Source organism: Pseudophryne corroboree, chromosome 1 (genome assembly GCF_028390025.1).
Source record: "Pseudophryne corroboree isolate aPseCor3 chromosome 1, aPseCor3.hap2, whole genome shotgun sequence".
In the NCBI taxonomy this organism is placed as follows: domain Eukaryota; kingdom Metazoa; phylum Chordata; class Amphibia; order Anura; family Myobatrachidae; genus Pseudophryne; species Pseudophryne corroboree.
This window is the reverse complement of record NC_086444.1, coordinates 846396160-846410718: the sequence shown is the minus strand read 5'-3', so window position 1 is coordinate 846410718 and position 14559 is coordinate 846396160. Positions and strand designations below refer to the sequence as shown.

General features: G+C 47.1%; 1 long non-coding RNA gene across 2 annotated transcripts in view; it reads right to left on the bottom strand.

Moving 5' to 3' along the window:
* LOC134912715 (uncharacterized) overlaps positions 1–14559 on the bottom strand; it is a 49694-nt gene that overhangs the window by 1985 nt on the left and 33150 nt on the right. The gene's annotated exons all lie outside the window — the stretch shown is intronic.

The following is a 14559-nucleotide window of genomic DNA, read 5'->3' as shown; positions in this document are numbered from 1 at the left end:
TTGGGGATCCGGTCACCAAACCAGCAATCTGGATGCCAGCATTCAGAATGCTGACACTGGTCAGAAGACTGATGGCGGAACTCCAACATAGATCAAAATGCCAGCAACGGATCCCGACGGCCTGCATCCCGATTTGTAAGTATGCCGGATCAGGGTGCTGGAAAGGTGAATAAGTTTACAAATGATGGAGGCCACTGTGCTCATTGGGACCTTCAAAGCAGCAGATATTTCTCTTGCATCCATTGGGGATACTGGGATGGTGAATTACAGTGGGGTATAGATGGGTCCATTGGAGCCCGTGCACTTTAAATTTCTTAAAGATAGTGTGTGCTGGCTCCTCCCCTCTGTGCCCTCTCCCATCAGACCAGTTTAGCAAAATGTGCCTTCAGAGCCGGTCACATTCTGGAGGGCTCCAGGGTTTTTCTTCATTTAAACTTTTTCATTTTTATATTTCCTAAAAATTTTCAGACAGGCATCTGGCAAATGCCTGTCTGCAGCGAGGGACTTAGGGGGGTGACACATCCAGACCTTATAGAGAGGTATGGCCACAGGTACCCGGTTACCAGGACATCGGTCCTGGGGAGATCTCCCACTGTAGTCACATGGAGGGCTGGCGCTGGCACCATCAACCTGCTGCCACCCCCTAACAGAGCTGAATAAGAAAGGCGTGTGAGTAAACCGGGTCCCGAGTAGCGGGATCCCCGGTTCACAGTGGCGGCAAGAGCAACGATCAGGCACATTGCTCTACTGGAGTATATTCTGTGTATATTCCGCTGCAGCGCGTGCCGGTGAAGGGGCGGAGCTTAGCAGAGAGGGACAGCGGGCGCCATCTTAGCCGAGTGTGCAGAGAGCAGAGCAGCTGCAGAGCCGCCACGTGGACCTCACAAACACCTGAGACTGTGGTATAGACAGTGGGGGCTAGTAGTGGGGGAGTAAGTTAAACTCTGGGTCGCTATTAAGTGACCCCAAAATCTCTACTCCTGCCTGGTTAAATTATACTCGGCTCATATAGGCAGTGTGTGCTGGTTTCTCCTACTCTGTGTTCTCTCCTGTTAACTGTTTAGTTTACTACTGCTTGCAGGGTGGGGGGGGCTGTACTTTTCCTGTGTGTGTGTTTATACTGTGTAAGAATGACAGGCAAAAAGGTAATCTGTAGAAACTGCTATACTAAGTTTACACAGATATCTGAAGGGTCACATTTGTGACCATTGTGCCGAGTCTGAGTCACAATCTGGTAGCAGGTCACAAGAACCGGCACTAGTTTGGTTGTCCACATTAACAGGTGTGATGACAGATATTTCCTCTGAACTGGCTGCTTCCAGACAAGCTCTTAAACAGTCTGTGGAGGACTTGGTCTCTAAACGGGTAGGGTGTAAATCTTCTGCTCACCCGCTTACTAAGTCCATAGAGAAATGGGCTGAGAACCTAATAACAGGTATCCAGGAGGGTCGTTCCCCAGATGAACTGGTTACTTTAACACAACACATTCAGGAATCAGCTTATTTTTGTGAGACGATCAGGGAGATTGGTCTAATTAACTCACAGATGTCTGCCATGTCAATCTCCGCTCGTCGAGCCTTATGGCTTTGTCAGTGGACAGCGGATGCGGAGTCGAAGATGGGAGTGTAAAGTTTACCTTTTACTGGTGAGGCTTTGGTGAGGAATTAGATAAGTGGATCACGAAGGCTACTGCGGGTAAATCCACTTATCTCCCGCCAGCTGCTCCGCCATAAAGATGCGCACATTCTGGTTCGTCTTTCCAGTCCTTTCATTCCTTTTGTACTAACAGGTTCAGAGGCGGAGCCAGAGGTGCCTCAAACGCAGTTCGTGGTTCCAGAGGATGGGGACATAAAGCAGCAGGAGCAGAACAGTGCTTTCACTGTCACAAAACCTAAAGCATGACGCTCTCCTTCTGCACCTGTGGGATCTCAAGGTAGGGGCACGTCTCAAACATTTCAGTCAAGTTTGGACAGACTCCTACCAAGACGCTATAGTCAAGGACTTGATCTCCCAGGGATACAAAATAGAATTCGAACTGACCCCGCCTTACAGGTTTTTCACTTTCGGTTTACCAGTTTCCTCTGAAAAACTGTTAATCCGAAGGAGGCCATAGACAGACTTCTGCTAGCAGGAGTTATCCTGGTTCCCATTCATCAAAGGAAAAAAGGCTACTACTCAAACCTGTTTGTAGTACAGAAACCGGATGGTCCGGTCAAACCCATACTGAACCTGAAGTCCCTGAATCCATACCTCAGGATCTTCAAATTCAAGATGGAGTCTCTGCAGGGAGTCATCACCAGTCTGGAGGAGGGGGAATTCCTGGTATCCTTGGATATAAAGGATGCCTACCTCTACATTCCAATATGGCCGCCTCATCAGACATTTCTACGGTTTGCACACAAGGAAGAACACTACCAATTCCAGACTTTGCCTTTCAGTCTTTCGTCAGCACCACAGGTGTTTACAAAGGTCATGGTGGAGATAATGCTGCTGCTTCGTCTGCAGCGAGTGAACGTAGTTCCATACCTGGACGACTTGCTCATAAAGGCACCAACCAGGGACCAGCTCCTTCACAGTATCGTTCTCACAAAAAGATTACTGATGCTTCATGGCTGGATTTTCAATCTGCAGAAGTCCCACTTGCAGCCTGCTCAGAGGCTCCAGTTTCTTGGTATGGTTCTGGACATGGTGTCTCAGAAGGTGTTTCTTCCGGCGGAAAAGGCAGCAGCCATTCAAGTGATGGTACGGTCCGTTCTGAAGCCAGACTGGGTTTCAGTCCACCTGTGTATCCGTGTGCCCGGAAAGATGATTGCCTTCTACAAAGCAATACAGTACGGTCGTTTCCATGCACAAACTTTCCAGCTTGATCTGCTCAACAAATGGTCTGGTTCGCATCTCCACATGCACCACCTGGTCCGCCTGTCACCACAAACACGAATATTGCTTCTGTAGTGGTTACAGACCTCCCATCTCATGGAGGGTCGGGTCTTCGGAATGCAAAATTGGCTGTTGTTAACCACGGAAGCGAGCCTCCAAGGTTGGGGAGCAGTAACACAGAGGACTCCGTTTCAAGGCAGATGGTTACCACACAAAGCCATCCTCCCAATAAACATCTTGGAACTAAGGGCAATTTACAATGCCCTCCTTCAGGTGTTCCACCTGTTACAAAATTAGGCCATCCAGATACAATCAGACAATGCCATGGCGGTGGCCTACATCAACCGGCAAGGCGGAACAAAGAGCAGGGCAGCTATGAGAGAGGTCACGAAGATCCTCCTCTGGGTGGAAAGACATACCAGAGCAATTTTTGCCCATATTCATTCCGGGAGTGGACAACTGGGAGGCAAACTTCCTCAGCAGGCAGGATCTACACCCTGGGAATGGGGTCTCCACCCTCACATCTTCCAACAGATTGTATCCCGATGGGGTTGGCCACAAATAGATCTGATGGCATCTCGACACAACAAAAAGCTTCCGTGTTACTGCTCGAGAACAAGAGACCCACAGGCGACAGCCGTGAACGCTTTGACAACGCCCTGGACAATTCAGACGGGCTATCTGTAACGTCCATTCCCTTTACTACCAAGAATCTTAAAGCGAATAAAGAAAGAGGGTTCAAGCGATTTTAATCGCCCCGAATTGGCCTAGCAGGGCTTGGTACGCAGATCTCTTCTCCCTATTGGTAGATGACCCCTGGCCCTTGCCGCTGAGGGAAGATCATCTTCAGCAAGGCCCGTTCGTCTATCCACACTTGCAGCAGCTACGTTTCATGGCATGAAAGTTGAAAGGGAGGTTTCCTCCAGTTTTCCTGGTTTGAACCATTACACATGGCGGAGGACAAGTACTTGACTTGGAAGACCGTTACCTTGCTGGTTCTCGCGTCTGCGAGGTAAGTCTTGGAATTGGGGGCTTTGTCATACAAGCCTCCCTATCTGGTGTTTCACGAAGATCGGGCGGAGCTCAGAACTCGCAAGTTGTTCCTGCCAAAGGTTGTCTTGGCTTTTCACATCAATCAACCTATTGTGTTTCCAGTTGTAGCAGATTCTTGCATACCTCACAGTTTGGATGTGGTACGAACGTTGCGTATTTATGTCAACAAATCTGCTCGTACTCTGAAGTCAGATGCTCTTTTTGTTTTGCATGATGCCACCAAGATTGGGTGCCCAGCTTCCAAACAAACTATTGCTCAGTGGATCAAACTCACTATCCAACAGGCTTATTCGTTTGCGGCTCTGCCTTTGCACGGCCCATTCCACCAGGTCGGTGAGTTCTTCTTGGGCGGCTGCTCGAGGAGTCTCTGCCTCACAGTTGTGTAGGGCTGCTACCTAGTCTGGTACCAACACGTTTGTGAAATTTTATGGCTTTAATACTTTGGCGTCTGATGACACTCTGGTCATTTGGTATTGCAGGGATCTCAGCACACTCCCACCCGTGATAAGAGCTCTGGGACGTCCCCACTGTAATTCACCATCCCAACCATAGGGGATACTGGGTGCCCACCTCTGTGCTTCGTCTCTTCTGAATATTGTTTGTGTTGTTTACGTGTCAGAGTATTCGTGTTGCTTTCGCTGTCTTCTGTTCTACTTGTTTTGTTGCTGGTTTTCTCCTGCTGTTCTGTTCTGTTTTCCTCCTCTTGAGGTATGTTCCGTCTCCTTTGGGCACATTTTCTAGACTGGCCTGATGGGTGGGTGGATAGAGGGGAGGAGCTAGCACACACTATGTTGAAGTAATTTAAAGTGCACTGGCTCCAATGGACCCATCTATACCTCACTGTAATTCACCATCCCAGTATCACCTGTAGACTTCAAGAAAAGGATTTACCGGTAAGTACCAAAATCCCATTTTACTGTACCCTTCCCCAGATTTGTGCCTTGAGACAATCCTGTCTCGGAGGTCTACAGACAATTCCTTTGACTTCATGCTTTGTTTGTGCTCAGACATGCATTGTCAAGTGTGGGACCTTTATGTAGACAGGTGTGTGCCTTTCCAAATCATGTCCAATCAACTGAATTTATCACAGGTGGACTCCAATTAAGCTGTAGGAGCATCTCAAGGAAACAGTATGCACCTGAGCTCAATTTTGAGCTTCATGGCAAAGGTTGTGAATACTTATGTACATGTGATTTCTTAGTTTTTTTATTTTAATAAATTTGCAAAAATCTCAAAAAAACTTTTTCACATTGTCATTATGGGGTATTGTGTGTAGAATTTTGAGGGGAAAAATGAATTAATTCCATTTTGGAATAATGCTGTAACATAAAATAAAATGTGGAAAAAGTGAAGCGCTGTGAATACTTTCCGGATGCACTGTAGCAGTGAAATGATAATTGTTTTGGGCTACTAATCTTTCACATTAAATTAAGCTCTGTCTTCTAGATTATATATAATTTATTAGAAATCCTAATTCCTCTTACGTCCTAGAGGATGCTGGGGTCCATTTTAGTGCCATGGGGTATAGACTGTCCCGCAGGAGCCTTCGGCACTTTAAGACTTTTCAACAGTGTGAACTGGCTCCTCCCTTTATGCCCCTCCTCCAGACCTCAGTTTAGAAAATGTGCCCAGGAGACTGGATGCACACTAGTGGAGCTCTACAGAGCTTTGCTGGAAAAATACTTTCTTAGGTTTTTTATTTTATAGGGAAGCTGCTGGCAACAGCTTCCCTGCTTCGTGGGACTTAGGGGGGAAGTAGGAACCAACTTCTCAATTAGTTAATGGTTCTGCTTCCGCTGACAGGACACCATTAGCTCCTGAAGGGTACTGAACACAGCCCAAGCCTGGCCAGCGTTCACTCCCACAGCACTGCTGCCACCCCCTAACAGAGTCAGAAGGCTGGTGAGTATATTACCGGAGTCCTGCAGAGAGGGGATCCTCCGGTCATCGTTGGTGGCATACAGGTATACGCGCAGCGGCGGTAAGCTGCGCGCCATGTCTCAGCACAAGGGTGCAGAGCGCCGGGGGGGGCGCGCTCTGAGGGCATGTTTTAAAACCTTACTCTCACTGGCAAAAAGGGTACATACATGTACATCCGCTGATGTGCCATCCCCAGCCAGTATAAATATTACATTGCTGAGGCTGAAGGGCGGGGCTTCTCCTCAGACTTGCCAGAACACTCACTGGGTGCCATTTTCTCCTCCAGAAACTCCAGTGTGAAGTTCCTGAACGCTGTTCATGACAACGCTGATACAAGTACAGGGTGTTATAGAAGGGGCAGAGAGTGTTCATTATAATTAGGTCTGTGGACCTATTATTTGTATATGCGCTGTAAGTGGGTAATATTTTCACAATAAGGCGCAGTGTGTGGACGGTCAGATCCCTGTCTCTTTGACAGACTTTAGTGTGGGTCTGTCCCCAATAGCTCCCCTGTGTGATAGGGGGTGTGTGCGCGTGTGTACACAAGTATGTAACACGTCAGACATTGGGGAGGGTTCTTCCCAGGAAGAACCCATTTTTGATGCACAAGAGGGTAATGTGGCCCTTCCCTCTCAGAAGGAGCCGGAGTGGGTGAGAATGTTGCAAAAGAAATTCTCTGAGTCTGAACAACAGACTAACTATTGGAGGCAGTCTGTGGAGGATGCACTGTTTACTGACCCCTCCATATCATCCACTCTGGTCCCATCCAGTTCCCAGAAAAGGTCTCTGGCCCAGATAATGCAAGGGGACACAGACACAGATTCCGACTCTGACGTCGACACTGGGGATTTGAGAGGGGTAGACCCCAAATTAGCCAAAAGCATACAATGTATGATAGTTGCTATAAAGGAAGTGTTGGAGTTTCCTGAAACAACACTGGTCCCAGAGAAAAAGGATTATTTTAAATTAAATAAAAAGCAGGTTGTGACTTTTCCGCCTTCAAAGAATTTGAATGCGTTCTTTGAAGAATCCTGGGCTAATCCTGAGAAGAAATTTACCCTTCCCAGAAGGATACGTGTAACGTACCCTTTCCCTGAGGAAGACCAGCACAAATGGGAGACACCCCCCAATGATAGACACCTCAGTTTCTCGCCTGTCTAAGAAAATTGTTTTGCCTGCCCCTGGTGCAGCCTCTGTAAAAGATCCCGCTGACCGTACATTAGAAACAACCCTAAAATCCATATATACTGCTAACGGAACAGTGCTCAGGCCCACCATTGCTTGTGCGTGGGTAGGTAATGCAGTGGAAAAATGGTCTGACAACTTGCTTGTTAACATAGACACAGTTGACAGGGATGAAATAGTCCTAACTCTCGGCCATATCAAAGATGTTGCAGGTAACTTAGTTGAAGCTATGAAGGATATTGGGTTGCTGAGTTCAAGATCCTCCGCTATGGCGATTTCAGCCCACAGGGTGCTATGGTTCCGCCAATGGAATGCTGATGCAGAATCAAAAAAGAATATTGAGGCACTTCCTTACAATGGAGAAGTCCTCTTTGGAGACCAGCTGGATGCCATGATTTCAACAACTACATCAGGCAAGTCAGCATTTCTGCCTTCCACAGCTGCTCCACCTAGGAAAGGATTACATTCTCATACGATGCAATCCTTTCGGTCCAAAAAGGCAAAGGGTACCCCCTTCTTCGCAGAAAGAGGTCGAGGAAGAGGTAAAAAATCTACAACACCATCAGGCTCGCAGGAGCAGAAGTCAACAGCTACTTCTGCTAAAACCTCAGCATGATGCTGGGGCTCCCCTGCGGGAGTACGATCGGGTGGGGGCACATCTACTGTCTTTCAGCCAGGTCTGGGTTCACTCAGATCTGGATCCTTGGGTATTGCAGATAGTATCCCAAGGGTACTAATTGGAATTTCAGGACCTTCCCCATGCTGATTTTTCAAATCAGCCTTACCAGCTTCTGTTCAGGACAGAGCAAAAGTGCAGTGCGCAATACAGAAATTATGTCAAGACAACGTAATTTCCTTAGTTCCTGTGTCACAACAGGAAGAAGGGTTTTATTGAAGCCTGTTTGTAGTGCCGAAACCGGATGGCTCGGTCAGACCGATTTTAAACCTAAAGACTCTGAACTTTTATTTGAAAAGGTTCAAATTCAAGATGGAATCCCTGAGAGCGGTGATCTCCAGCTTGGAGGAAAAGGAATTTCTGGTGTTGATGGACATCAAAAATGCTTATTTACATGTTCCCATCTACCCGCCGCATCAGGCATACCTGAGGTTTGCGGTGCAGGACTGCCACTACCAGTTCCAAACATTGCCTTTCCGGCTCTCCACGGCTCCGAGAATATTCACCAAGGTGATGGTGGAGATGATGGTTCTTCTTCGCAAGAAAGGAGTCAGTCATCCCATACTTGGACGATCTACTCATAAAAGCGAGATCCAGGAAGAAACTAGTGCAGAACATTGCACTTTCCCTGACGGTGCTTCAACAGCACGGTTGGATCATAAACCTTCCAAAATCACAATTGGAACCCACAATGAGGTTATCATTTCTGGGAATGATATTGTACACGAAAGCACAGAAAGTATTCCTACCGGTGGAAAAGGCTCTGGAGATCCAGAGGATGGTCAAACAAGTTTTAAAACCAGCACGCGTATCGATTAATCAGTGCATCCGCCTGCTGGGGAAGATGGCAGCGGCCTACGAGGCTCTACAATTTGGCCGATCCCACACCAGGGTGTTCCAATGGGACCTACTGGACAAGTGGTCCGGATCGCACCTACACATGCACTGGAGGATAATCCTGTCAACGAAAGCCAGAATTTCACTCTTGTGGTGGCTTCAAAGTTCTCACCTCCTGGAGGGACGCAGGTTCGGGATTCAGACTTGGATCCTGGTGACCACAGATGCAAGCCTCTGAGGTTGGGGAGCAGTCACGCAAGGGGAAAGCTTCCGAGGACGATGGTCAAGTCAAGAAGTACTCCTTCACATAAACATTCTGGAATTTAGAACTGTGTACAACAGCCTTCATCAAGCGGCACACCTTCAAGGTCGTCCCATACAGATCCAGTCAGACAATGTAACGGCAGTAGCTTACATAAACTGCCAGGGTGGAACAAAAAGCAGAGCGGCAATGGCAGAGGTGACAAATATACTCCTCTGGGCAGAAAGACATGCTAAAGTTCTGTCGGCAATTTTTATTCCGGTAGTGGACAACTGGGAAGCAGACTTCCTCAGCAGACACAATCTCCATCCAGGAGAATGGGGCCTCCACCCAGAAGTCTTTGCAGAGGTAGCAGATCGTTGGGGCGCTCCTCAAGTAAATATGATGGCATCACGTCTCAACAAGAAGCTTCAGATATATTGTTCCAGGTCGAGAGACAAGCAATAGCAGTGGATGCACTGGTGACCCAGTGGGTGTTTCAGTCGGTGTATCTGTTCCCTCCACTTCCACTAATACCAAAAGTTCTTAAGATCATCAGAAGAACAAGGGTTCGAGCAATTCTCATTGCTCCAGACTGGCCAAGGAGGGCTTGGTATCCAGATCTTCAGGAGTTATTACTGGAAGATCCTCAGCCTCTTCCTCTTCGCGAGGACCTGCTTCAGCAGGGGCCATTTGTTTATCAAGACTTACAGCGGCTGTGTTTGACGGCATGGCTGTTGAGCGCCAGATCCTAGCCCGTAAGGGTATTTCCAATGAAGTCATTCCCACACTTATTCTGGCCAGGAAAGGTGGTGTTGCAGTTCCTTAAATCGGACTGGTTTGAGCATCTACAAGAGGTAGAGTTGTATTTTCTCACTTGGAAAGTGGTCATGCTGTTGGCCTTTGCCTCAGGCAGACGAGTGTCTGAATTAGGGGCTCTGTCACACAAGAGTCCTTATCTGATTTTTCATGAAGATAGAGCTGAACTGCGGCCGCATTTTCTTCCAAAGGTTGTGTCTTATTTCCATATCAACCAACATGTGGGGGTGCCAGTGGCTTCTGACACCTCAGCCGTTTCAAAGTCCTTGGGTGTCGTCAGAGCGTTGAGGACTTATGTTGCAAGAACGGCTCGGATAAGGAAAACAGAATCTTTATTTGTCCTCTATGACCCCAACAAGATTGGGGGTCCTGCTTCTATGCAGACTATTGCACGCTGGATCAGAGGTACCATTCAGCACGCTTATTCCACGGCAGGATTGCCAGTACCGAGTTCGGTAAAGGCCCACTCTACAAGGAAAGTGGGTTCTTCCTGGGCGGCTGCCCGGTGTGTCTCGGCGTTGCAAATTTGCCGAGCAGCTACTTGGTCAGGGGCAAACACGTTTGCTAAGTTTTACAGGTTTAACACCTTGGCTGCTGACGACCTTCAGTTTGGTCAGTCAGTTCTGCAGGAACATTAGCACTTTTCCGCCCATACTGGGAGCTTTGGTACATCCCCATGGTACTAAAATGGACCCCAGCATCCTCTAGGACGTAAGAGAAAATAGGATTTTAATTACCTACCGGTAAATCCTTTTCTCGTAGTCCATAGAGGATGCTGTGCGCCCGCCCAGTGCTCATTTTTCCTGCAGAATTAAGTTTTATCTTTTTACACAGGTTCTTATGTGTTAAGATGTTCACAGCTGTTGCGTTATGCATGCACGTTAGTATGGGTTATTGTTGAAAGCCATGTTAGGCGGCATGTTTTGTATGGTGTGAGCTGGTGTGAATCTCGCCATTAGTTTAATGTAAATTCTTCTCTCGAAGTTGTCTGTCTCCTAGGGCACAGTTCCTATATAGAGGTCTGGAGGAGGGGCATAGAGGGAGGAGCCAGTTCACAATGATGAAAAGACTTAAAGTGCCGAAGTTAACGGAATGCAAACGTAATAATGCATGGTCTTGAACATGCATTAAGTCATTGATACATATGATAAATGCAGAAAAAAACAATAGAGTACTGGCGCCAGCAGTTGTTCCAATAATTAAAAAGGATGTTTTACATTAAAAAAAAAAAAAAATTATTATAAATTCCTAAAAAGAAAAAAAGTGGGAATGATTGCCACAAAAATCAATATAAAATACAATGGAGCTTGTTGGAAAGTAGAAGCCACAATGTTCTCCTTAATAAGACGCTTGTTCACATAACTGGCTGGGCTTGTTCCACATAGAATTAAAGAATCCTTCTTAAGCAATCGTTTTACCTGATCCATAGGTGCAGACCCATAGGTATCTCGGTGAATGCAGAGATCCAATTTATAGCAGGGATGGAGATCCAGGTCCAAGAATATGTTTTGAACGGTGGAGATGAAGTTTCGCTGGTAGCATGCTGCTGAGGAAGCTGGCAGCAATTTTAGCAGCGAAATGCGTTGAGTCTGCTTGCATGGAAATAGAACCAATCATCTCCGTATCATCTCTTCTGGCATAATCTGGACTCATTTGCAACCACTTCATCTCCACCATTCAAAGCATATTCTTGGACCCGGATCTCCATCCCTGCTATAAATTGGCGCTGTGCATTTACAGGACACTTAAGTATTCTACATGTCTTTAGACAGTGTTAGTTAAGAACAAGTGCTTACATTCAGGGTTATTTAGTACAAGTACCCTGTGATATACATCCAGTCTTTACTGTGCATTGTTATATCCCTATTTATACATTGCTTTACTTTGTAGTGCAGTTACTTAGTATTGCTAGTCCAGTGCAGTTTTATTGTTATTTGTGATCATTTCTGCATTGTACATGTGACTGTGTGTGTGCCAATAGCTGCTGTGTAATTTCCATTCTGTGTATCTCACATATACTGCTATCCCTATATTCTGTACCCTGAGAGGGGCTAAGTGCTTCAGGGTTTTCCTATAATCTAGTGTTTCACAGGATATACGCCTTTGGTATTTTTCTTTGTGTTTTACAGTCACCATATACCTCTTAAATTCTCCGTGTGTGCTTTGCTTGCAGTCACACTATACAGGGGGATTTTTGTAAGGTACTTTGTCTGCTTATATTGTACTATTTCACCCTACGGTTACGCTTTTATATCAGGTTTGCTACACAGGGTGATAATTCTATGGCTAATCCTGCACCCTGCAGTGCTAATGCCATAGATGTCTCTGAGGAAAATATTGCGGCTGAGGGTTCAGGTACAGGGTGTTTTTTTACCCCTTAGTCAGTCCACAGCAACGTGGGCAAATCATGACCAGCCGTGGGCTACATTTTCTAATTTACTGACTACGCTTGTAACTAGATTTGCGCCCCCTGTGGGACCTCCTGTGCCATTACTGCCACATATTGTCCCTGCTGTTAATCAGCCATTGGCAAATACTCGATCCTCTCAGTTACAGCAATTAAATCAGTCTTTAGTCAAGCAAAATCCTAACCCTCGCCCGCCTGACACCAAGGGGTTGTCAAAACAGGCCATAACGTCCTCACAATCCGCTCATGTTTCAGATACTTTATCTGATGTAGATGGCGCATATACTGACCCCTCAGACACTGATGCAGATGCTTCTGATGGGGAGTCTACTATATTAGTGGATGTTCCTGACCTTTTGGAGGCTATCAGGCTAATTCTTCAAATTGATGATAACGAAGAACCCCCAGCTACCTCTAAGAAACCAGATAAGTTTAAGCGTCAGAAGGTTACTAAATTGGTTATACCTCATTCTGACCACTTAGTTGACATACGTCAGGAATCCTGGGAATATCCAGGAAATAAATTCTCCCTGTCTAAGAAGATGCTAGCTAATTATCCCCTCACTGCACAGTTAAGTTAAAATTGGGAAACACCGCCACCGGTGGACTCACAAGTCGCACGTCTGGTGGTGTCATCTGCTCTGCCTGTCACTACCATCACCTCCTTGAAGGAAACAATGGATAAACGAGTAGAGGGTTGCTTGAAATCTATTTACACTCTTGCTGGAGCTGTGCTTAGGCCTACTATTGCGGCCTCTTGGGCTGCTAAAGCCATAGAGGCCTGGGTTCAGGAAGTTGAAGCGGAACTACTGTCTAATTTTCCTCATAATGCTAGACAGTGTCTTTCATACATTATTACAGCCTCTCATTATATACAGGAGGCAGCATCTGATGCAGGTATCCTGGTGGCCAAAGCGTCAACTACGTCTATTCTGGCTCGCCGGATTCTCTGGTTGCGGTCCTGGTCTGTAGATCTGGACCTTGGAGATTATCCCTTTTAAGGGAAACATTCTTTTTGGGGAAGACCTCAATAAGATTGTTGCTGACTTAGTATCTGCTAAGACTGCATGTCTACCTAGTACTACTTCAGCTCCGAAGGCTAAGAGTACTTCCTTTCGACCGCCACGTAAAGCAAAGGGTCGGGCATACCCGAAACAGGCTCGCACTTCCAAATCCACTAAGCCCAAACCTAAACGTGCTTGGGCTGCCTGTCAGCCTGCTTCCAAAACAGATAAGCCTGCTGCATGACGGGGCGGGCCTCCCTCTGGGGGATCCCAGGGTGGGTGGCCGACTTCTACGGTTTGCTCAGGTATGGTTACAGACCACTTCAGACGCCTGGGTAAGGGAAGTCATCACTCACGGATATGCCATCTCTTTCAAAAAACGTCCCCCTCGCCAGTTTTGCTCAACAAATGTCCCTTCGGACCCAGTAAAAGCAAAAACTCTCCATCTGGTGGTACAATCCCTCCTGGACACGGAAGTGATAGGGCCGGTGCATCTAACTCAGACAGGCAGGGGGTACTATTCAACGCTGTTCCTAGTTCCGAAGCCAAATGGATCTTTCCAACCCATTCTCAACCTCAAGTCTTTGAACAAATTTGTGAGTTTCAAAATTCCGTATGGAAACTCTTCTGGCTTAGGAGCCCAAGGACTATATGGTATCCCTTTACATTCAGGATGCTTACCTGCATATACCTATTGCAGCGTCGCATCAGCAATACCTGCGGTTTGCTATTGGCAACCTACATTTTCAATTCCAGGGCTTACCTTTTGGTCTGAACACAGCTCCATGGATCTTCACCAAGGTCATGGTGGTTATGAGGGCTGTACTCCGCTGTCAGGGTATCAGGATCCTGCCGTATCTGGACGACTTGTTGATCCTGGCAAACTCTCCGGAGGTTCTTCTTCGTCATCTGGAGCTGACGGTCCAATTCCTGCAAGCCCACGGGTTGCTCATCAACTGGAAGAAGTCTTCCCTGGTCCCTGCTCAGAGCTTGGTGCACCTGGGAGCGCTATTGGACACCCACAACTAGCGGTTGCTTTTGTCTCAGGAGAAGGTCCTGAAACTTCAGGACAAGATAAGATGCTTCCTCTCTCACCCACGTGTGTCAATACACTCGGCGATGCAAGTACTAGGCCTCATGGTGTCTGCTTTCTACATGGTAGAGTACGCTCAATTTCAGTCACGCCCTCTGCAGAGGTTAATACTCTCCAAGTGGGACGGCCTACCTCACAGAGTCAGAACTCAAATGATCTCTTTGAATCCGGAGGTCCGCTTGTCACTGGCCTGGTGGCTCCAGGACCAGCAACTGAGCAGGGGTCATCCCTTCTGGATCTCCAACTGGGTCCTTTTAACGACAGATGCCAGTCTGCGGGGTTGGGGCACTGTATTGGAGCAATACTCTCTTCAGGGTCGGTGGACCAGGGAGGAATCTCTCCTCCCGATAAACATTCTGGAAATGCGGGCGGTGTTCAATGCGTTGACACTAGCCCTGCCTCTGGTACAGATCAGGCCTGTTCAAGTATAGTCAGACCACGGTGACG